We start from the raw sequence: 17,248 nt of genomic DNA, 5'->3' as shown, positions 1-17,248 counted from the left end.
CTCCTTTCCTATACAAACGGAATATACATACACACACACACACATATATATATATATACTATATATATATATATATATATATATATATATATATATATACACACACACACACACACACATATATATATATATATATATATATATATATATATATATATATATATATATACACACACACACAGAATTCCTTGTCCATCGCGAATCAGTGGAATAGACCACATTCCCTTTAAGTGACTTAACTGATATTTATTTTCCGAAGAAAAAACTTAAGCCTATTAATTCTATTATAAAATTTCTGTTATAAAATTGCCAGGACCTGTCGTAAGGTTTCTCCGAAATGAATTTGGGTGGATTCGTTAGTCAGTTTAGGAAATGGGGTATCGACTTTTGTTATTGGATTTGCAGTCATCAGTGCTGTTATTGATTGCAGAATGGGAGTCTTCGTTTCTATAATTCTGAGTTCAAACGGGGTTGTTTAGTCAAGTCGTGCTTGAGCTGAATGTTTATATATCTGTTAAGATACTATAAAAACCCGAACTGCTCGGCAGGCCCAGACAGAATTTTATACACAAGCTCTATTGTCATCCCAGAAAGGTTCATAACTTAAAATCCAACCTTTACCCCGTGACAGACAAACTAAACATGAAATTTTCGTTTTATGTCCACCTTTTCTTCAGTAACTTCATGGGAGTCATCAGTAGATTGGGTGGAGAGCTCCACCTTTTCTTCCAGGACTCATGATCAGTTGGAACATCAAAGCCTTGAGAAAATAAATTTAGGAAATTCTTTATTTAATGATATTACGCGCCAATAACAATAATGTAAGTAATAATTATTAGTTATAAACTATTATTATTAGTTGATTAATAATGTCAGGGAATGTTATAAAGGGACTATAAGGATTCGGTTTTGCTAAATAAATAATTAAAGATATGACTGGAACACCTACGGCAGACCTTACGATCTCCCGCGCTCCACCAAATCCTTTAATCATAATCCACTCAAATTTTTAACATCAACGTCAGGATAACTTAGGAAAACTCCTAAAGTAAAGGTAAGATAAAATATCTGAGCATGCAACGTCTATATATGCAATTTCAGTGGTTATTTTCGTGATGATTTTACTTCAAATGGAAAAGTTTAGGTCTGTTGGTGACGTCATTAAACGATTCCTGCGCGGGAAACCCTCAGGCTTAGGAACCAGACAAGTGAATCTCTATTAATTCGTTAGTTTCTTCTGCATTTTTACCTTCGGAATTCGGAATAGCAACTGTTTCGTGACGTTACGTTGACGTATTTAGTTATGAAGGCGGTTTCATTGATGTCTGGATAATGACACTCATGCGGTTGGCAGTTGGAATTCATTATCGTGCGAATTGGCAATCACTTATGCGGAAGATGAGTTTTTTTTAACGTTGCTTGGTGCTGCTTGCCTGGAAGATAATGACTGAAATTCTATATTAATATTTTACAGGAATATAAGTCATTACATTTCGAAGTCTTTACCGAAAGGCACTTGCAGATGTGTATAGAGGGTAAATGTTTACCCAAAAAGGGATTAAATTAAGAAATGGCAACTACTGCACTACAAGGAATGTCGAAGTGCTCACAACTTTCATAACCCCGCCAATTCGTACCTGTTGCTGATGTAATCATGCACAAAAAGGAATATTTCCGTCATCTAGGAAAATAACACTGTTTATGGTTATATATTAGAACGATATATATTCATTCCTATCTTTCATAAACGCGTATTTATTCAAATTATAACCGATTACCCGGCATTCCATCAAGGAAAGAATATGTTTGATAAGTTGATAGATTTCGTACGGACATGCATAGCGGTAATTTTTTTTTTTTTTTTTTCTTTGTAACGATTCGTGTTACCTTATACTTAATGGTACCCTAATGAATTTGATGTCATCGTAAAGATATTGAGTTGTGATTAATATATATTACAAATGTCCCCAAAACCAATATATAGATACGTATCACGAGTTGAAGTTAGCCGTACAGGAAAGTGTTTTGCCACTTTTTTGCCTTAATATGATTAGGGGATGGAAGACTAATTGTTGTAGCAATTCGCTTAATAATAATAGAAAAGAAGTAAAAAGACGTAACAGACTATAGGCTTAAAATTTCGTATTAAAAAAGGACGTTTATTCTCTTACAATATTAATGAACGAGTTTAAAGTAGAACAGGGGTTGGTAATTTTTTTTTTCTTATGAATTGGACAGTGAAGTTGACTTATATTATAGTCTCACCAATCATATAAAGACATTGTCCTAGGCCTATACCAGATTGTCTATACCACATGGAAATATTTTTTAAAATATTCATTGTATGATTTGGGCTTATGACAGCCTACAAATAGCGTTGAAGTGTCTAACAGTGAAATGAATAATGCCTTTACACTTTATTCATAATGTCACAAAATTGATGCTAGCCTGTCTACACGTGCACTTACCTGTCAGTCGGTCGGAAGATATTTAGGTTGATATTACCATCAGTTCATCCATTATGGTGAATGAGTGTTTAAGGAGGGAGTGAGAGGGAGAAAGAAGAGGGGGGTGTAAGGGAGGAGAAAAAGAGATAGTTTATCGAATGCCATTCACGGCTTATCTGGGCAGCTCCTGATTAGTCGGCTAGTATATATGTATATATAAAGTGTGTGTTTGTGTATGCAGACAGAAATAAATTCACCACCCTCTTGATTTTAATATTTTCCTTTTATTTGTTACAGATTCATACATCGACAGGTTTCGGTGACAATTCGACTTTGTCCCAAAATCTGGCCGTAGCCAACATCCCGGAGGCGTCTTCCAACACGACAAAAATCGAATAAAAGCATCGCTTAGCCCAGACTGACACCATTCACCGCTCCCAAGCAAATAGTCTAGTACTATTCATACCCGGTAAGAAGGCTCATAAGGCGTGTTCATGAGTTGCTGGTGAATCATCATTAGCGACAGTAGATTGAATGGACTCTCATTAAAGGTGATTTGTTATACCAGTGATTTTAATATTGACTTAAGGTCGTTTGGTTGAGATGGAGTGTCCTAAATTTAATAAGTAACTGGCGACCCAGAAATAGCCAGGGATTAATGAGACTTACTTTGACCTCTGGCACTGGAAAAGATTCTTAACTGGACAGATTTATTCATAAAATATCGCGAAGGTCTTTCCAGTTTACGAATTAAGCTTAAGAGTCCTCGAGAGAGGTGAGGAAATAGCACATGGCGGGATGACACTTATTTTTAAGCGAGGTCTGGAAGTTGATTTTCATATATATTATTGACGTCAGCGTAATTACACTTCAATATTATATTAAATCGCGCATTATATACGTCAGCATCGTTTGCCGTTAGTTTGATGCATAAATACACAGTGGATTTCGTCAGTCTTGTAAAATGTGAAAGTTAATAGTTTTGCGAAGATTCCTATTAATTGTTTTTATGTCCTTTTTAACGAACACTTGACTCAGGATGACTTGTGAAAGCTGCTCTATCTCGGACTGTTTTCCTTCATGTGGAAAAAGGAGTAATTTTGAATTAATTGATGTGGGGAGTTATTGCTTCTACTTAAACACAAGCCATTGTTGAGTCCCTTCACAAAGGCTCGATTCTTGCGTGGATATATATACATACACACACATATATATCTATATATATATATATATATATATATATAGATATATCTATATATATAATATATATATATAATATTATTATATATAATTACATATCTGTAAGGATAAATAATAATTGGTATAACCCTTAACCCCACTCTGAAATATCCGCGCACTTCGACTGGTAAATTACGATACAATGGACGTTCAAAAGCGCACCCGCTTAGGGAAAAAAAAAAAATGAAAGCGAAAACTTTGAATTTCATTAAGGCCGATTCACTAATTATAATAAGTCACCGAAAGGCTCGACCCTCAATTAAGTTTCGAATTGCGACGGAGGAATTTTATTCCACCTGTTACACGGGAGAGTCAGATCTCATTTTCTGCCTCGATCTTTTTTATTTGCGCGGCCATGGATTGCGCTGCCAGTGGCGTGTATTGTGTCCACCAATCACTCCTCGAATCTGCAAATGGAAATCAGACTGGAAGTCTGAACAACTGGAAATGGAAATAACTAATCACTTTTCGGATCTGTAAATGAAACAACTGTTAGTGGAACCAACTAGAAGTGGAAACAACTGGAAGTGGAGACAGCTGGAAGTGAAAACAATTGGAAGTGGAAACAACTGGAAGAGGAGACAACTGGAAGTGGAAACAACTGGAAGTGGAGACAACTGGAAGTGGAAACATCTGGAAGTGGGAACAACTGGAAATTGGAACATTTCGAAGTGGAAGCATCTGGAAGTGGGAACAACTGTAAGTGGAAACAACTGGACGTAGGAAACAACTGGAAGTGGGAACAGCTGGAATTGGGAAAACTGGAAGTAAGAACAACTGGAAGTGGGAACAACTGAAAATGGGAACATTTCGAAGTGGAATCATCTGGAAGTGGGAACACTTGTAAGTGGAAACAAAAAATTGGACGGTAAGGGAAACAAACTGGAAGGATGGAAACAAAACTGTAAAGTGGAAACATTGGAGTGGAAAAAACCCAAACCCGAAGTGGGAAAACAAGGGAAAAAGGTGGAAACAACTGGAAAATGGAAACATCGGAAGGTGAACCAACTTGAAAGTGGAACAACTGGAAGTGGAAACAACTGGACGGAGGAAACAACTGGAAGTGGAAACATCTGGAAGTGGGAACAACTGGAAGTGGAAACTCTTGGAAGGGTGAAACCCAACTGGAAGGTGGAAACACTGGGAACAACTGGAAGTGGAAACAACTGGACGAAGGAAACAACTGGAAGTAGAGACAACTGGAAATGGAAACATCTGGAAGTGGGAACAACTGGAAATGGAAATATCTGGAAGCTGGAAACAACTGGAAGTGGAAACATCTGAAAACTGGAAACAACTGGAAGTGGAAACATCTGGAAGCTGGAAACAACTGTAAGTAGAAACAACTGGACGAGGGAAACTACTAGAAGTGGAGACAACTGGAAGTGGAAACATCTGGAAGCTGGAAACAACTGGAAGTGGGAGCATCTGGAAGTGGAGACAACTGGAAATGGAAACAACTGGACAAAGGAAACATCTGAAAGTGGGAACAACTGGACGAAGGAAACAACTGGAAGTGGGAACAACTGGAAGTGGAAAAAACTGGAAGTGGGAACAACTGGACGAAGGAAACAACTGGAAGTGGAAATAACTGGAAGTGGGAACATCTGGAAGTGGAGACAACTGGAAATGGAAACATCTGGAAGTGGGAACAACTTGACGAAGGAAACAACTGGAAGTGGAGACAATTGGAAGTGGAAACAACTGGAAGTGGGAACATCTGGAAGTGGAGACAACTGGAAATGGAAACATCTGGAAGTGGGAACAACTGGAAGTCGAAACATCTGGAAGCTGGAAACAACTGGACAAAGGAAACATCTGAAAGTGGGAACAACTGGAAGTGGAAACATCTGGAAGTGGGAACAACTGGAAGTGGAAACATCTGGAAGTGGAAACATCTGGAAGTGGAGACAACTGGAAGTGGAAACATCTGGAAGTGGAGACAACTGGAAGTGGAAACATCTGGAAGATGGAGACAACTGGAAGTGGAAACAACTTTCGATCAGCCAGCTTGGAGAATTCGATGCTGTTGAAGTCTTGTGATCCTCATCAGAGCTCATATTGCTTTTTTTGTCTCGCTTCTTTTTAAGCAATATCTTGTCAACACTCAGCTTGTTTTTTTTTTAATTTAACTTATTATCTTTTTTTAACCATATCTTTTCAATGTTAATTTCCGTATGATTTCAAAATTATAGATTGGCGACTGCCATGATTTCCCCAGTATAGACCGGAGACTTTTTCGACAAATCAATCCTTTTATGCCAAACCCTTCCGTGATTTCAGTAATGCTTATAGATTCGGACCTGGTGTCGTGGTAGTGGCTGATGAATATGATGACTGTGTAGTGAGGGAATGATGGATATGATGACTTGAAAGAAAATAATAAAACTGAGGACGTTGCATCTCAAGCTTCAACAAGCAAGTAAAGCACTCTTTGGCCATGGTAACAATAAAAAAAAATCAAATAGGTCATTTTCGAAAAGTCATCACTCTAAGAAAAAAAATTTCTCAGGGAATTAGTCGCATATCAAGATCCAACAGAGACCTAGACCACTCATTAACCTATTTGATCTTTTTAACAATTTATTATTATTCAGAATATGAAGCCTATTCATATGGAACAAGCCCACCAAAGGGACCACTGACTTGAAATTCAATCTTCCAAAGAGTATTATGGTGTTCATTTCGAAAGAAGTAACTCAAGGTAATGGGGAATGCAGACAGAGGAGATCAGTTATTAAAAAAATAAAAATAATTAACAAATGAATAAATAAATAAAAATGTAAGCAAATTATTAAAAAACGAGGAGAATTGTATTAGTTTTGCTTGAACTTCTGAGGTTCCAGTTCCTCGACATCCTCAGTTATCGAATATAATAAAACAGTTCAGTTTCGAAAAATTTATATCCGTCCACTAGAGGATCCAGAAAAATTTCGTTCATGGGGAGGGGTGGGTGGGAGCCACCACTTTTCGTATACATACATATATATATATATATATATATATATATATATATATATATATATATATATATATATATATATATATATATATATCATAAATATATATATATATATATACATATACATAATTATATATATATATATGTGTGTGTGTGTACAAACACACACACACACACTACAGTAGAAATTAAGAAATGGACAGCATTCGTCTGTTCTATCAAGAAATACCAAATCCATTATTTTAAAATTATTGATATAAATTATTTTTATTCTCAAAATTTTATTATTATTTCTATGGTAGATTTTTTTTACGTTTTCCCCATTTTTATATATCTCATTTATGTGATTAATATCTAATTCTTCAATATTATTATTTTATCATTATTCTTCAAGGGGGGTGGGGTAACGTGCCCAGGTGGGCCCCCGCCTGGATCCGCTAGTGTCTCCGTCCGTTTTCGTTCCCGAAATCGCCCCAGAAACGAAACATAAATAAATAAACGAGTTCCCCCTCAGACGTCGTAGGTGGTGAGGTATTTGAAAGGAGGAAGTCGGAGTGAAGGACTGCCACAGATCCTCTTCCAAAGTTATGATGAGAATTCGGCCAAGTTTTCCCATGAAACAAATTGACCGAGATACTTGCAAGATGGACAGAGGACTCGTGGAGTTTTATGTCCGGGATCTCTCTCTCTCTCTCTCTCTCTCTCTCTCTCTCTCTCTCTCTCTCTCTCTCTCTCGTTGCAGAACAACGAAGGGCACCAAAAGGATGGAAGCTAGGTAATGTGCTCCTAGTTTACGAAAAAGGCCCAAAAGAAGAGCCAGGAAATTGTAGACCAAGCTGTCTAATGTCAGTCCTTTGTCAGATTCTTGAGTCCATAATTGCAGATCAAATTGTGGATCACATTGATAGAAAGAACCTGTTGATAAATAGTCAACACGGCTATCAAACCTCTTGGAGTTTTTCCATACCATGCTTGGCATTTACGACAGTAGTAGAGCAATAGACATACTCTACTTAGATTTCCAAAAGGCCTCTGACAAAGTTCCACACAAGAAACTAATGACAAGAGTTAGAGTTTTAGGAATTGTAGGAGAAATAGCAGACTGGATCGAAGACTGGCTAACTAATAGATAAACGGTGAAGAATCAGAATGGACAGATGTCACCAGTGAAGTTCCTCAGGGTTCTGTCTTGGCCGGCTCTTGTTTTTGATTTACAATAATGACATTGATGTAGGCTTATTAACAGGATAGTCAAATTTGCAGATGACACCAAACTAGATGTGAATGCAGAAGATTCAAATACAGTGGAAAGATTAAGAAACGATCTAAGGAAAATAGGAGAGTGATCAACAAGATGGCAAATGCCTTTTAACTTTGATAAATGTAAAGTTTTACAAATAGGAACTAACAACCCTCATGTCAACTACATGCTGCTTGGGGATGACATAAATGTACAGAACAAGAAGAGGACCTAGGAGTCATGATTACCAAGGACTTAAAACCCACAAAACAGTGCATAAAAACTGAAAAGAAGGTATAGAAACTAGCGAGATACACAAAGAGACAGTTCAGATACAGAAACAAGGAAACGGTGCTGCAGCTCTACACATCAATAGTTAGACCTCATCTTCAATATGCAGTACAGTTTTGGTCACCAACACTAAGAAAGGACATAAGTAGACGAGAAAGGGTACAAGCAAGAACCACAAATTTAATCCCATCCATCAGGAAAATAGGTTACCAAAGACGACTAGAGAACCTGAACATGTATGGCTTAGAAACACGACGATGGCGAGGACAGCTAACGGAAACATTCAAAATAATGAAAGGCATACCAAAAGTACACAGTAATCCCATCACATTAAACGAAAATAAGACAAATAAATAATGGATAGAAACTAGAACTGAAGAGATACAACACATCCCATTGTGGGAACTTCTTTACATAAAAGATATGTGACACATGGAATAAACTGCCACCAGAAGTTGTAAACAGCAACGGTGTGGAAGAGTTTAAAAGAAAGTTAGACGAAATCATTAGGACACTGTGAATGAATAGTAAAACCTGCTCTTAGAAATAAGTGAGCGCACGGACTAATAAGTCTTTGAGACATCCTAATCCTTGTAACTCCTTGTAACTCTTTTTGCTAATACTGTTCCGAAATATCTTGCCAATACAAAAAACATTTATGGAATCTGGATGATGGTAAATATCCAATGTGCATAAATAAGAAAAACGTAAATAATTCACAGATGGAAATGGAGAAGTTTCGTACAGCTTAAAGAGAAAAATATTTTTTTATTAGAATTGATTGATAAGTTTGTCAGAGGACTCCAGAATGCTTTATCCCTGACATTTTAACGGATAGACAAACCAAGTCATTTGAAATAGCTCTGAATATCTGAGAGGCAGGCTTCAAAACTAGAGGATAGTCAAGAGAGAGAGAGAATTTTTTTTTTTTTAGTGATGGTTGAGGTGTGGAGTATTAATAATTTAAAAAATCATCTTTGGCATTTACCGCGAGAGAGAGAGAAAGCATTTTTAAATGATGGTTGAGGTGCGAGTTATTAACATTGATTTTAAAAGATCTTAGATATTTACTTGAAGAGAGAGAGAGATAATTTTTTTTAATGATGGTCGAGGTGTGAGTTATTACCATTTACTTCAAAAATCTTAGACATTTATTTACCGAGAGAGAGAGAATTTTTTTAACGATGGTCAAAGTGTGAGTTATTAACATTTATTAAAGAAAATCTTTGACATTTACTGAAAGAGAGAGAATTTTAATACCATTTGAAAGCAGAATCATAAAATTTGTTTATTTTCCTATGTGAACCATTTCCATTTATATACTTCCTTTTTAACAATAGTTCTGAGGTCGTCAACTGTATGACCCTGACATCGTAATAATATATTCTGGGCGAAAAGAAGGACATTTCAGAGAAATGGTTTTTATTAGGGGTCTTTATTAGGATACTGACAAGTACAAACGTCATAATATTATGCTTTGATGAGAATGGATCTGAAACTTACGATTGCTTATGACAAAAAGATATAATATATATATATATATATATATATATATATATAATGTATATATATACTTTATATATATATAATATATATTATTATTAATATTATATATATATATGATATTAATATTATAATGTATATATAATACTTTATATATATACTATACGATATATATATATATAGTATATATATCATATGAAGTATAATATACACACATATATATATCTATCTATATTCATATAGATTTATATATATAGATATAACTGTATATATATACTTTATATATCTATATATATATATATATTATATATAGATATATTATATTATATATTATATATATTAACGTATAATATTATTACTTATATATACTTATCTAAGATATATATATCCTATATATATATATAGCTAAGACTATATAATTATATAGTGTGTGTGTGTGTGGTGTTTAAAGAAACAAAGCAGGACGTTCATTGTCATCGAACCTGATTTCCTAGTTTTGCAATTATACACTCGTCGAGTATTACCACCAAATGGGATAATATCTTGTACCTGAAAAGTCCGGCAGAAATGGCTTCGATCATTCCGAACACAAGGGGATTAATTTATCTAATTAGGAGAGCGATAATAGCATTAACATTAAGTGGTTAATGTTAAATTGGATTTTAATCGGGCCTTCCCCCCACCCCACCCGGTCTCTCTCTCTCTCTCTCTCTCTCTCTCTCTCTCTCTCTCTCTCTCCTCTTTCTCAGGGACGACATTATATTTAATATCGGTATTATTTGGAGTTCAATTTTTAATCAGCCATGTAGGAAATAAATATTAATTAACTCTCTCTCTCTTCTCATCCTCTCTCTCTCTCTCTCTCTCTCTCTCTCTCTCTCTCTCTCTCTCTCTCTCTCTCTCGGACGACATTAGATTTAATATCGGTATTATTTGGTATTTAATTTTTCATCAGCCATGTAGAAAAAATATTAAATACTCTCTCTCTCTCTCTCGTCTCTCCTCTCTCTCTCTCTCTCTCATGGACGACAGTAGATTTTAATATCGGTATTATTTTGAGTTAATTTTTGATCAGCCATGTAGGAAATATATTCATACTCTCTCTCCAGATACTGAAGCCTTGCCGAGGATGGTGGGGGGGGGGGGGGGGGCTTAGGGTTCAGCTGCTCGGCTCTTGATGTCTGGTGGGAACTGCTTTCTAGCTGGGCCTTGGTGCCCAGCTGTTGATCCAACTAAAATAAGTCAGCCCTTTTCCTTTTACTAGAAACATTTCATCTTTCTGCTTCCTCTCCCTACAAGGTATGGATTTTATGTTGATGACTTTTGGATTGGTTTTGAACATGATTTAGACTTATTCTTTGGTTTTGATGGAGGGTGAGGATGGTTGGCATGCCACTTCACCCGTAGAACTCGAGTACCCAACGTGGTCGAGCGAAGGGAAAGTTTAGATGTCAAACCCTGCCCTCAGTGCTGGGTCTTATCTCGATGGACATCATGACGCCTTAAGCACTGATGGGAGTGGTTGTATATCCGGGTGGTACCCCTAGGCCATCCTTGTATGGGATAACACTGTCCTCTAAATGTGGCTCCATGGTGGGTGGGGGCCTACCTGGACGAATTATCAATTCTTCGTCTTATGGAGACATTAGTAAAACCTTCTGTTGACGACTTAGGCAAGGATAAGGACAAGGAAATTTCTGGTAATTCCTCCATTGTGACTTTGGAGCCTTTTTCAAATGAACTCCTTGTTACTACCATTTTGTATGTGAAACCAGTCCCTTTAGACTGGAATTATGGCACTATTTAATGAATTTTGCAAATTTGGGAACATTAAAGAATTACGAAATAGACTTGGCAAAAATTATGTTTTTTTGAATTCTGGATATTTTTCAAAAACGAATCGGAAGCTCACAGAGCCTACAGAGAGTTCAGGTGAGATTCTATGAGTGTTGGACTTGTAGTGGCAGAAGAGGTCCCTAGGTATCTTAACATTTATAGACCACTAAATGAAACTAAAGGTCCTAGCAGAATAAGTAAAACCTCCAGATCACCAGACCCAGCTAAGTGGTTAATTATTACAACACATAGTGAGAGAGGCAATCTCTTCAAGGTGAAGAAGAGGTTGGTAAGCCAGAAGATCGGCAATGTTGGGAGTCCAGAAGTAACTCGCTTTGGGCGTAATAGTTTTTTAGTTCATACCAAGACAGATGTTCAATCTGTAATGCTCCTCAATTTGAAGCTTGATCCCGAGGGTATGATAAAAGAGGTAAATCCTCACTATAATTTTAGTTATGCAAAGAGTGTTATCTTTAATGAAGACTTTTATGAAATGGGCGAAGAAGAAATTTTAAATATGTGTCCAGATGTGGTTTGGAAGGTTTTCAAAGTGCCTCGCTCGTCAATGCTTATTTTAACATTTGTAAGTTCTTATTTGCCATCAGACATTGTTCTTGACAGTGAAATTATGAAAGTTCGCCCTTATAGTGCTTTAAATGTTTTGGTTTTGGACACTCCTCTAATGTTTGTATCAGGAATAAACTTTTGAATCATGTGGCCAGCCTGAGCACAAGGAATGTTCTGGACTGGTAATTTGTGTGAACTGTAAGGGTGAATATCGAGCCCGTGATAAGAGATGTAGTGCATTCAAGAGAGAACAAGAGGCATCATTAAAATCTATTGCCGAACACATCAGTGTGGGACAGGCCAAAAAGCTGTTGGCAAAGAAATCTTATTCAGATGCCTTGAAGGCACAAAAATCGAATACTGCTACTTCTAGGGCTCTTTCTGGTGGGGCTCCCCGAGGCCCCCCTGGTGGGGTTTCCCATGCCCCCTCTAGTGGGGCACCCCGCGCCCCTCCTGGTGGGGCTTCCCTTGCCTCCCCTGTTGGGCCTTCCCGGGCTCCCTCTGGTGGGGCTCCTCATGTTGCAGAGACTCGGTTCAACCCAAGGGACCTTGTTGGTTCAAGGGTTCAAGTTGGGCCTCAATATGTTGACGACTTCTCTCTGTCAAGAACATTGCCAGACATTGAGCCCTCACCTGATCCTGACATTACAGGGCACCGTGGAGATGACGGTGAGGAGATGGAGGCTCTCTTTATTCGTCAGAAGAGGCCCTTTCTCCCTCTTCTCCTCATTCACGGTCACAGCCATCATAGGAAAAACAAAAGCAAAACTGAAAGGCCAAGTGAAGGCCCATCATCTAAAATATCTGTAACACCTAGATCTAGATCAAGAAGTACCGGTAAAACTGATAAGATCTCTCTCACCAGGACACAAATTCCCAAATTAGTAGAGAATTTCAAGATCCCTTCATCCTCTAAATAATGGCTCTCATGCAGTGGAACATCCGTCGCTTTATACCCAATAGAGAGCAAGTTCGGGTTCTGTTTAAGGAACATGATCTATCTGTGATGTGTCTACAGGAGACAAAGTTGGGAGAGCACACTCCCAACTTAGGTTTTAATTATTCCTGATGGGTGTACGTGCTCAGGGAGGCACAGGCATCATAGTCCGCAAGTCGGTTAATCACAGGGTTGTTCAATTGAACACTGTGTTGCAGGCTTGTGCAGTTCAAATTTTCAATTATAAATGGATCACTATTTGTTCTCTATACCTTGATCCATCATTAGAAAATAGATTGTAGGATGTGCAGGGTAATCCCCGTCAGCTAGAATTAAACGATCTACAAACATTGATAGACAAGCTTCCTCAACCCTTCATTCTGATGGGGGAATATAATGCCAAGCACACCCTCTGGGGAGAGCCAAACTCCGACCTGTGGGTCTTAATAATAGAACAACTGCTTGACTTAAATGACATCAGTTTAATGAATGATGGTTCCCCTACAAGACATGATGTTTTTCACAATACTGATTCGGCCATTGACCTCACTATCTGCTCTTCGTCTTTGAGGTTAGATTACCAGTGGGCAGTAGACAAGAATGATCATTTGCCCATTCATTTAAAGTATATGAAAAAATATTCCATCTCCATGTTTACCCAAATGGAAGGTAGGAGAGGCTAACTGGGGATTATTAAAAAATTCTACTGAAGTTGATCAGGAAATAAATTATTTTCAGAGCCCAACACTGCTAATGATTATTTGATTAGTATATTGCTGTGTGGCACCATGCTGTCTATTCCTCGAACTTCTGGTAAACCTCGGCGTCCTGTAGTACATTGGTGGAGTGATGCATGTGCCTTGAACCAAAAGATAACAAGAACTTTCTACAAGAGATATCGTAGATATCCTTGCATAGCCAATAAAATTATCTATAAAAGAGCTCTTGCTAAGCAAAAGAAAACATTTAAGAAAGCAAGGAGGGAATCCTTTATTAGATACATAAGTGAACTGAAATATGATTCCCCTATGTCATTAGTCTGGAACAGAATCCGAAAGCTGCAAGGGAAATTTTCTCCATCTCCCTTGCCTATATTGAAAATTGATGGTTTCCTCATATCTGATTCTGGAGAAGTTGCAGAAACCTTTGGTAGGCATTTCTCCAGTATATGTAGTGCCCTACACTACTCTCCTGCATTCAGAAATATTAGGGACAGTACCACGGTTGTTCCTCCTGTTAGTTCAAATTCAGCGTCGTATAATCTTCTTTTCACCATGAAAGAATTAGATCATTCGATCTCGTTATCTTCCCCAACATCTCCTGGGGAAGATGATATACTGTACACAATGATTTTTAATCTGCCTAGAAGTACAAAACAATTTCTTTTAGACATTTTAAACAGTTTTTGGCTTTCAGGAGCTTCGCCAGAGTCTTGGAAGATATCTATTATTGTACCTGTTTTAAAACCTGTTAAAGATTCCTTCCTTTTTAAGAATTATAGGCCAATTTCTTTAACTAGTTGTGTTAGCAAGATATATGAGAGGATGGTCAGTGCTCGACTTGTGTGGTATTTGGAGTCAAAGAATCTTTTATCTCACCGGCAGTTTGGCTTTAGGAAAAATAGAAGTACTTTTGACCCTTTGATGTTCCTTACTCGGGAGATACAGAATGCTTTTGCCATGCTAAACCAGACTATTGTAGTGTTCTTTGACCTAGAAAAAGCCTACGACACTACCTGGCGAGGGGGTATCCTTATGCAACTAGTTGACTGGGGTATTGTGGGTAATTTGTTCTATTGTCTTAAAGATTTTTTGTCAGAATGTTACCTGAAAGTAAGAGTGGGTTCTTACATTTCTTCTGCTTACCCTCAAGAAGAAGGGTTACCTCAGGGAAGCGTCCTTAGTCCAACACTCTAATGTAGCTGTCAACGGTCTACTAGAACAAGTTCCTGTCGGGGTTCATGGTCTGGCCTTTGCTGATAATTATGTAATAATCTGTAGTAGGTCTTTACAGCTGTCGAAGCTTGTCAAAAGATCCAGACTGCTATTAATGCTGCAACATTATGGGCCAGTGCTAAAGGGTTCAAATTTTCACCAGAAAAAACCAAAGCTAAAGGATTTTGTCGATTAAGAAGAGTGGAAGAGATCCCTACGTTATTTTTAAATGATTCGATTTTACCTTATGTAGATACCATTAAGTATCTAGGTGTTACATTTGATTAAAGATTAACTTTTACTCAACATGTTAATGAAGTTGTGTGTAACGTGAAGCTTCATCTTAATATTCTTAAAAATGTGTCAAATCCTAACTGGGGGGCAGATTGAATCACCCTTTTGAGGATGTACCAGGTTTTATGCCTAAGCAAAATTGATTATGGTTGTCAAGTTTATGGTTGTGCATGCAAGACAACACTGCAGAAATTAGATGTTGTCCATAATATGGCTTTATGTATTTGTACGGGAGCCTATAGAACTTCAGCAGTGGAAAGCCTATATGTTGAGTCAGGTTTTCCCCCCACTATTTATCCGTAGGGAGGAATTACGCTTGAGATGCATATCAAGAGTACTTACGTCAAAGCTGAACCCCACCTATAAGTATGTTAAAGAACCAACTGATAGAGACCCAAATAGACCCAGACTGCCAAAGCAGCTTGAAGTTCGACTGGCAAGCTCTGCCAGGGAGGTGGGATTACTTCCTCCTGCAGTAGCTGAGATTTCGCCCTCGAAGTTTCAGGGCCTTGGAATAGACCGTACTTAGAGATCTGTCCAATTAGGGACAGCAGGAGCAACAGTTCTGGTGATCAGTTGAGGGCAAGTTTCTTGGACCTTGCTTCCAAACATGGGGATTCTTATCATATATATACTGATAGCTCGAAGGGTTCTGATGGTGTTGGTTGCTCTTAGTGAGAAAAAAAAGTATATCTTAGTTTTACCAGACCACTGAGATATTTAACAGCTCTCCTAGGGCTGGCCCGAAGGATTAGATATTATTACGTGGCTATGAACCAATTGGTTACCCAGCAACGGGACCTACAGCTTATTGTGGGATCCGAACCAGACTATATCGATAAATGAATTTCTATCACCAGAAATAAATTCCTCTGATCCCGCGTTGGCCGAGCCGGGAATCGAACTTCGGACCACCGAATTGGCAGCCGAGCGCGAAAACCACTCGTCCAGCGAGGAACTCACTCTTAGTGACAAGTGATAATATCATTAAAAAGAAGCTTCCATCTGATTCCTCTGTTTTTACAGCTGAACTGCTGGCAGTTCTGACTGCTCTTAAATATATTTTTTTTATAGGTCTTGTACTAACAAGGTTTCTACCACTTTTACAGACTCTGAGTGTTTTCTCCTCTCTTAGAAGCCTGGTCTCTTGCCACCCTTTAGCGCAAGAGGTACAAGATTGGTTTTATCTTTTAATTAATAGAAGAGGTTTCTCTGTTAGGTTTTATTGGGCTCTGTCCCATGTTTGAATTGTTGGAAATGAGCGAGCCGACGCTGCAGCTAAGACTGCAACAAGGCTTAGGCACAACATGGGCGTCCCTGTTTGTGATTTTAAAAGTACCATTTGATTTTATCGTAGAGACCAATGGCAGGCCCACTGGTCTACTTTAGATAATAATCTTAAATTAAAGTCGATTATAGGCCTACTCATAGCCGGATGGATAGAAGGTCCGAGATAGTTTTAGCTAGATTGCGTATTGGCCACACTAAATATACTCACGGGTATCTAATGATGGATTTGACTGTGGTGCATATTTTGGTGGAGTGCCCTCGTTTTGGAAACAAACGTAGAGCTTGTTTGCTGGCAAATAAGACTTGCCGATATTTTAGGTGAATATGCTCAGGCAGAGCAAATTGTGACATTTTAAAGAAATATTAATTTTTTTAACGAATTGTAATTTTATTCTCTTGTTTTAGGTTTCTTGTTTGACTTTTATGAATGAATGAATTGTATCTTAGATCGGTTGTGTGCATATTTATATGTGCGAGAGGTTTTTTTTTTTTTTTTTTCTTTTTAATATATATCGCGATGGCCCTCGGCTCCGCGCTGGCTATGTGCCAAAAATTTTATAATCTGATCTAATCTCTCTCTCTCTCTCTCTCTCTCTCTCTCTCTCTCTCTCTCTCTCTCTCTCTCTCTCTATAAAAACTAGTTTTAATATTATAATTTGGTTTTCGAAGGTTTTTAATCGGACAAATAGGAAATATGGAAATAGTCTC

At 37.6% G+C, this 17,248-nt stretch overlaps 1 long non-coding RNA gene across 2 annotated transcripts in view; it reads left to right on the top strand.

The window, feature by feature from the left end:
• Positions 1–945: 945 nt before the first annotated feature.
• LOC135195760 (uncharacterized) overlaps positions 946–17,248 on the top strand; it is a 99,168-nt gene continuing 82,865 nt past the window's right edge. For both annotated transcript variants that reach the window (XR_010310239.1, XR_010310240.1), the window contains exons 1-2: positions 946–1,054; positions 2,745–2,916. This is a non-coding gene — a long non-coding RNA (uncharacterized LOC135195760). The remainder of the gene's footprint in view (positions 1,055–2,744; positions 2,917–17,248) is intronic.

Source organism: Macrobrachium nipponense, chromosome 16 (genome assembly GCF_015104395.2).
Source record: "Macrobrachium nipponense isolate FS-2020 chromosome 16, ASM1510439v2, whole genome shotgun sequence".
Classification (NCBI taxonomy): domain Eukaryota; kingdom Metazoa; phylum Arthropoda; class Malacostraca; order Decapoda; family Palaemonidae; genus Macrobrachium; species Macrobrachium nipponense.
Note: the sequence above shows the minus strand (reverse complement) of the source record. Positions and strands in the feature narration are given on the sequence as shown.